Here is a 7,810-nt window from a genome sequence, read left to right as displayed (position 1 = left end):
TTTCCCATGTTTTGGTGTCTTCTTCAATTTCTTTCATAAGATTTCTATAGTTCTCAGTATACAGATTTTTCACCTCTTTGGTTAGGTTTATCTCTAGGTATTTTATGGTTTTTGGTGCAATTATATATGGGATCGATTCCTTGATTTCTCTTACTGCTGCTTCATTATTGGTGTATAGAAATGCAACTGATTTTTGTGCATTGATTTTATATCCTATGACTTTGCTGAATTTATAGATCAGTTTTAGCAAATTTTTGGTGGAATCTTTTGGGTTTTCCATATACAGTATCATGTTGTCTGCAAAGAGTGAAAGTTTGATTTCCTCCTTGCCAATTTGGATGCATTTTATTTCTTTGTGTTGTTTGAGTGCTGAGGCTCGGACTTCCAATACTACATTGAATAACAGTGGTGAGAGTGGAAACCCCTGTCATGTTCCTGACCTTAGGGGGAAAGCTCTCAGTTTTTCCCCATTGAGGATGATATTAGAGGTGGGTCTTTCATATATATGGCTTTTATGATCTTGAGGTATGATCCTTCTATCCTTATTTTCTTGAGAGTTTTTATCAAGAAAGGATGCTGTATATTGTCAAATGTTTCTCTGCATCTATTGAGAGGATCATGTGGTTCTTGTCCTTTTTTTTTAATTGATGTAATGTATCACATTGATTGTTTTGTGGATATTGAACCGGCCCTGCATCCCAGATATAAATCCCACTTGGTTGTGGTGAATAATTATTTTAAACTATTGTTGGATCCATTGACTAGTATCTTGTTGAGGATTTTTGCAGCTATGGTCATCAGGGAACTTGGTCTGTAGTACTCCTTTAGTGGGGTCTTTGGTTTTGGAAACAAGGTAATGCTGGCTTCTGAGAATGAGTTTGGAAGTTTTCCTTCCATTTCAATTTTTTGGAAAAGCTTCAAAAGAATACGTGTTAACTCCTCTTTAAATGCTTGGAAAGCCATCTGGCCCTGGGCTCTTGTTTTTTGGGAGATTTTTTATTACAAATTTGATTTCCTTACTGGTTATGGGTCTGTTCAAATTTCCTATTTCTTTTTGTTTCCATTTTGGTAGTTTATATGTTTCTAGGAATTTGTCCATTTCTTCCAGATTGCCTAATTTATTGGTATATAATTGCTCATATATATATATATTCTTATTATTGTTTGTATTTCTGCCATGTTGGTTATGAGCTCTCCTCTTTCACTCTTAATTTTATTTATTTGGGTCCTTTCCTTTTTCTTCTTGATCATACTGGCTAGGGGGGTTATCAATTTTCTTAATTCTTTCAAAGAACCAGCTCCTGGTTTCACTGATTTGTTCTACTGTGGGTTTTTTTTTTAATTTCGATAGTGTTGATTTCTGCTCTAATCTTTATTATTTCCCCTCTTCTGCTGGTTTTGAGTTTTATTTGCTGATCTTTTTCTAGCTCATTAAGGTGTACAGTTAGAGACTGTGTATCTGAGACCTTTCTTCCTTCTTTAGAAAGGCCTGGATTGGTATATGCTTCCCTCTTATGACTGCCTTTGTTTCATCCTTCAAGGTTTTGGGCTGTGATGTTATCATTTTCATTACTTCCATGTACTTTTTAATTTCCTCTTTAATTTATTAGCCCATTCATTCTTTAGTAGGATGTTCTTTAGTCTCCAAGTATTTGTTGTCTAAATTTTCTCTTGTGTTGATTTCGAGTTTCATAGTGTTGTAGTCAATGAAACCACATGACAATATGCATGGTATGACCTCGATCTTTTTGTACTTGTTGAGTGCTGTTTTTTGTCCCAGTTTGTGATCTATTCTGGAGAATGTTCCATGTGCACTGGAGAAGATTGTGTATTCTGCTGCTTTAGGAAAAATTTTCTGAATATATCTGTTAATTCCATCTGGTTCAAAGTGTCATCCAAAGCCATTGTTTCCTTGTTGATTTTGTGTTTAGGTGATCTGTCCATTGCTGTAAGTGGGGCGTTGAAACCCCCTACTATTATGGTGTTATTATCAATGAGTTTCTTTATGTATTTGGGTTATTTTACGTTGGGGGAATAGATGCTTACAACTGTTAGGTCATTACTGTTTTTTAAAATTTATTTATTTTTGAGAGAGAAAGAGAGTGAGAGAGCGAGCATGAGTGGGGGAGGGGGAGAGAAAGAGAAAGAGAGACTGCATGCTGTTAGTGCAAAGCCTGACCCAGGGCTTGATCCCATGAACTGTGAGATCATGACCTATGTCAAAATCAAGAGTCGATGCTTAACCTCAGCTACCCAAGTTCCTTGTTCCTCATTTTTAACAAATTAATTTCTCACGTGATCCTGAGGAATTTTTTAATGTACTCAATGGGTTTCATTTTTAGGTCTTGGTGGTTAAGTTCTGTGGTCTGCTCATAGAGTGGTGTTTGAAATTAACATTGCAGAGCCATTTCGAGACTAGGAATTTAAACACGATTTTAGTTTAGATGAAAGGTTATATCCTTTATCAGGAAACTGGGTACAGCCCTCACCAAGGAGCAGCTGTGATGATCTACAGTAATAGGTCTGTCTGGTTATCATAATTATTGAACTAAAGCTACCAGCAGCCATTTAGAAATTATGGTGTCACAGATAAAGACTTAGCAGCTTGGGAGAGTCTCGGTGGACTTGTTTGGTTGGGTCTGGGTGTAGGGTGGAGGTTGTCCAGGTTGGGATAATACAACCATTTGAAGTACTGTCAAGATTCGTATTCTATAGATGCAGTGATGTGTTCTGATCTGCTGTCTCCATGACAGGCAAATCTGGTTTATTCGACAGTATTCTGTGTTTAACTCTCACACTTGCAGCCTACCATGCAGCTTTCTTGTGGAACTAAAGTTGTGCTGCAGCTGTAGCATCTGGAAAAATATTTCTTTCCTCAGAAACGCTACATTTTCTCAGTAGACCCACAAATCCAAATAAAAAAGCGAGCTCATAAAATTAGCAGGAATTAAGGCAGGTGATGGTTTGATTTCTCAGTTCTTGTTCTTAGTTCCTGGAAGTGCCCCTTTGCTCATGGCGACCTTTTCTTTTTTACTCTTCCTTTCCTGTGGGTTAAAGTCATGCCCTTGGAACACGGGCATCTATGTTGGGCCCAACTGCTTTTTACTTTGTCTCCTTCTCTCCATTGCTGTTTCTTTTCCTCCCATGCAGATAGATTCGCAGCAAGAGAAGGTGTGGTTCTTAGAGCCATGGGACTATAAGGGGCATTGGTCCCTGGAGGATCTCACACATAAGTTGGGATGGGACAGAAGCTTTTACCTTGCCCTTTGCCTTTGGTCCCTGCAATTAATCTAGACCATTTTCGCCTCACAGGTCTGCTTTACCCACTTTGTTCTCTGACTCTGTAGCCTCAGTTCAGGCTTCCAGGCCTCGCCGCAATGCTTTGAATATTTATTTGTCTCTGTCTCAACCCACAGTTTTTTCCCACTTACACATCTGCGTCCAGCCCCCAGCACTACAGAATCAGAAATAGTTCCACACCCAGAATCAGCCAGACTAGTCCTCCCCCAGCCCCACCTGGCCTGTGTTCACAGTCAACTTGAAGGCTTCGCATTACTACCAGTGGTTGGAACTGAGTTCCCACTTCTTGCGCTTCTAAGCCTCCCTTTTTGTTATTCGGCAAAGGAGCCCCTTTATTTCTGAATGTTAAAGAAAAGTAAACTCCCATCATCCTCCTTGATGTGTGATTTACTTTAGGTTCTCTGTAAAACAAAACCTCAGATAGACTTGGGTCTTGGGTCCAAGTAGACATTTGGGAAGGGAGCCTGGGATGCTGGAGTGAGAGATCAGGGAGGGTAAAAGGAGAAAAAGCTAGCGAGGGATGTGTTAACCCACTGGTCATTGTTGTAGGCGACTGGGCTCACTTTTACTGGGGGCCCTCTGAGAACCAGACACTGGGGCATTCTTCTACTGAATCTCCATTCCTCCAGTGGTTGAGGGATGCCCTAGGGATGCTAACTACCCCTTGAACTTTGGGCTGCCTGTGTAAGGGCTAAGGAAACTACCAAAGCTTTAAAGAAAACAAAACCCTGAGGAAAAGTGGAGACACTCCACCAGTACTTGAGATGGACCCTGCCAGTGTGTGTGGAGGATGTCCGCCCTGGCCACAGCTAGAATCCCAGAGGGGCTGAGGGATGTGAGCCCACAAAGGATCAGCTGCTATTCATGAATGATAATTGAAAGCTATTCTCCTCACCCTCCTCGAAAAACAAAAACAAAATGCGCTGAAATGGAAATATCCCTAAGACCTGAAATAACCTCTATAGCTGTTTCTTCATGTCATGAAGATGGAAAACTCAAAGACAACTGGCTTCCATATGGGCAGGTCAAGGCCAGTGCAAGGGACCCTTTCACTCACCTTATCCGACAAAGTCTGTGTGTTTCTAGCTAGTGAGCTAAAGTCAGGTGAAAAAGATGATCATTCCCATGCCCTCTTGTCATTCTTTGCCGGAGTCATTTTTTTTTTTTTTACTGTTTATTTATTTATGGAGAGAAGGAGAGTGGGGGGGGAAAGGCAGAGAGAGAGGGAGAGAGAATGGGGAGGGGGGTAGAGGGCAGAGAGAGAGGGAGAGAGAATGAAGAGGGGGGTAGAGGGCAGAGAGAGAGGGAAAGAGAATCCCAAGCAGAGAGAGAGAGGAGAGAGAATCCCAAGCAGAGAGAGAAAGGAGAGAGAATCCCAAGCTCTCCCTCCCAAGAGAGGGACAGAGAATCCCAATTCTCCCAAGAGAATCCCAAGATACAGGGCTCTATCCCACAAACCGTGAGATCATGACCTGAGCTGAAACCAAGTCAGACACTTGCCTGACGGAGTCACAAGGTGCCCCTACATTAGGGGTTTTCTTTTTTTGGGTTCTGACAAATGCTTATTTATTGACTCTTTGAATCACATATTATACATTCTTGCTAAAATACAGTAGCTTTTTCTATAAAGTTTATTTATTTTGAGAGAGAAAGAGGCAGAGAGAATCCCAGGCAGACTCTGTGTTGTCAGCGCAGAGGTGGACACGGGGCTCGATCTCACAACGCTTGAACCATAATCTAGAGCCAGAGACTTACCAGACTGAGCTGCCCAGGTGCCCCTACATTAGCTTACTTAATACATTACAGCAAAGTAAATCTATTACCGTTAGTTGACAAATAAGACAGTCACGACTCAGAAGTTAAAGTCTCAGCTTTCCGCAGCTTCATAAGGCACAGATCCCGGATTCTAAACTGGTTCGTGGACAAAGACAGAAATATGGCTCCTGCAATGACTTTATATACACTTTTTAGAGATCTAGGAAGACAGGCAGCCCAACAGACTAGCCTGTACCCCTATAAAATAGCATAGCAAATGGTTCAGAGCTCAGGTTTTGTGGTGAGATGATCTCTTTTGAAGACCATCAGGGAGTAGAATTAGGTACAAAAGTATCTCCATGTCTTCCTTATAGTCTGTGATTACATAGACTTTAAAAAACATTTTTTTCTAAATAACAGTAGATTCTATGTGCACAGTGTGTTTTGTCCTAGATATTTGTCATGAGAAACTCAACATTTTCCAGAAAAAGTAACACATTTTTGAAAACAAAAAATGATAACTTGTGTCCTCCTACAAGACGCATTTGTTCCCTGATTCCAAAAATCTGCTTATTCTTTGGGTCGCACATTTATATTTGGCAGCAAATTTCAGAAGATTGCATGAACGAGCTTCCTTGGGCAAGTGTGGAAGGAAGAGGGTGTGTGCACACCCAGCAGAAATGAAACTGCTGGCTTTATGGGTTTGGAGGTCTTCCTACAACATGGAGAAACCATTTGAAAATCTACACGTGCCTCTCCATGCCTGCAAGCTTTCTTTCCCATTTTGTTTCTTTCTTGAAGCTCTAAGCATGGATTTCCATTGTGCTCAGTCCAACTTCTGTGTGAGCCATCAGAAAGAAATTTTTCATCAGGAGTGGAGAGGAGTAGCGAGCTGGCACATAGTAAGTCCTTCATGGAGTCAAAGATTCTCAGGATTGAAAGGGGCTTTAAAGATCATGAGCCTGCAATGGACATCTATGGTTTTGGCCCATTCATTTTGCAGCTAAACTTCTCAAAAAAAGGTCCCTCCGTATTTGCTGTGTCCACTTACCCACATCCACGTTGTCCTCAAACCTGCCCAGCCATGTTCATCAGTACCCCATTCGCTGAAATTACTCCAGCCAAGGATTCAGAAGGACCTCCTCTCGCCAACTGGGCGGTCATTTCTGTCTCTCACCTCTTCCTCCACCACCCAGAAGCGTTCAACACGGGGACTACTTCTTCCAGTTTGGAATATTCCTTTTTTCTAGCTTTCGTGAAACCACAGTCTCCCGGCTCCTCCTGTCTCACCAACCTCTCCTTCTTAATCCCAGTTATTGAATTTTAGGTTTTGCCCGTCCTGGGACTCTCTCCACACCATCTCCCTGGTGTTATTCCTTCCAGGCTTCTGACATTCAATACTGTGTTTTACTGATGATTCTCAGATTTATGTTCTGAACTCCAGACTCAAGTATTCAACTGCTTACTTAATGTTGCCTTTTGGATGCCTGACAAACATCTCAAACTCACTATGTGCAAAACCCTCTCCTTCCTGGATCTTTCTCTTTTCAGTTCATGAGGCTACCATGAACCCGGTTGCTCGGGCCAAAGCTCACAAGTCATTCTTGATTTTTCTTTTACTCATCTCCCTATGTGGTGACTCAGCAAGTCCTGCGGGCTTCTTCTCCTCAGTATAAGTGCTGAATCCATCTACTTCTCTCGGCTTCCCACCTGCCCATCTCTCGTCTGGATGCCTGCCATAGCCTGCTCCTGGTCTCCCTGCTTTCCCCTCAGTCCGCCTGTAACCTATCCCCAGAGCACATCTTTTAAAAATGGAGGTCATCGCTTCTTGGACTTTTGGCTAAGATCAAGTGTACTATCTGTTCTTATCAGTTTAAAAATGGAGGTCAGATAATGTGGCTCACTAGTTTAAAATCATCCAGTGGCTTCCCATCACTCGGAATGAAAGTTAAGTCCCTCAACAAGATTTGTAAGGCACCCGTGACTTAGCCCTGGGGTCAGCAAACTTTTGTGCGAAGGCCTAATAGTAAATATTTTAGGCTTTGCCAGCCATATGGTCTGCGTTGCAACTGCTCAGCTCTGCTGCTGTAACAAGTTAGCAGCCGTAGACAGTATGGTAAACAAATGAATGTGGCTGTGTTCCAATAAATCTTTATTTACAAAATCAGGCAATGGGCTAGATTTGGCCTGTGGGTCACAGTTTGCTGACCCCTATCTAAGTCTCTTTCTACCTTTCCAACACTATCTCACACCACTCTGCCCTCCACTGTGGTATCACACTGGCTGGGAAAGATAGCCCCCCCCCAGGATGGCTGCCACCAGTTCCTTTTGTCCTTAGATACTAATGTCAGACCCTTTGAATATGCTGGCCCTGTGGCTCCTTTAGCCAACGGACTATGGTAAAACTGATGTTCTAGGACTTCTGAGCTGAGGCCTTGAGAAGATTGGCAACGTCTGCTTCCTGTCTTGGAATCCAGCCACCATGCTGTGAGAAGAAAAGGCCACACAGAGAGGCCATGTGGAGGAGAACCGAGAAGTTCGGGGCCGCCGTTGAAGATGAGCCCCTGGCCTGCAGCGTCGACTGCCAGCCGTGTGAGAGAGCCATCCTGAATATCCCAGCCTAGTCGAGCAGACAGCTGGGATCACATGGAACAGAGAATTGTCTAGTTGAGTCTAGTCATTTCAGAGAGCTGTGAGAGAAAATGGTTATGACCTTAAGCCATTATGTTTCCGTGCTTGGTTTTACAGCAATAGG

General features: G+C 42.5%; 1 pseudogene; it reads left to right on the top strand.

Moving 5' to 3' along the window:
* The first annotated feature begins 6,875 nt into the window (after positions 1–6,875).
* On the top strand, positions 6,876–6,993 carry LOC115292979 (annotated as a pseudogene).
* Positions 6,994–7,810: the final 817 nt, after the last annotated feature.

This window comes from Suricata suricatta, chromosome 5, assembly GCF_006229205.1.
Source record: "Suricata suricatta isolate VVHF042 chromosome 5, meerkat_22Aug2017_6uvM2_HiC, whole genome shotgun sequence".
Lineage (NCBI taxonomy): Eukaryota > Metazoa > Chordata > Mammalia > Carnivora > Herpestidae > Suricata > Suricata suricatta.
Note: the sequence above shows the minus strand (reverse complement) of the source record. Positions and strands in the feature narration are given on the sequence as shown.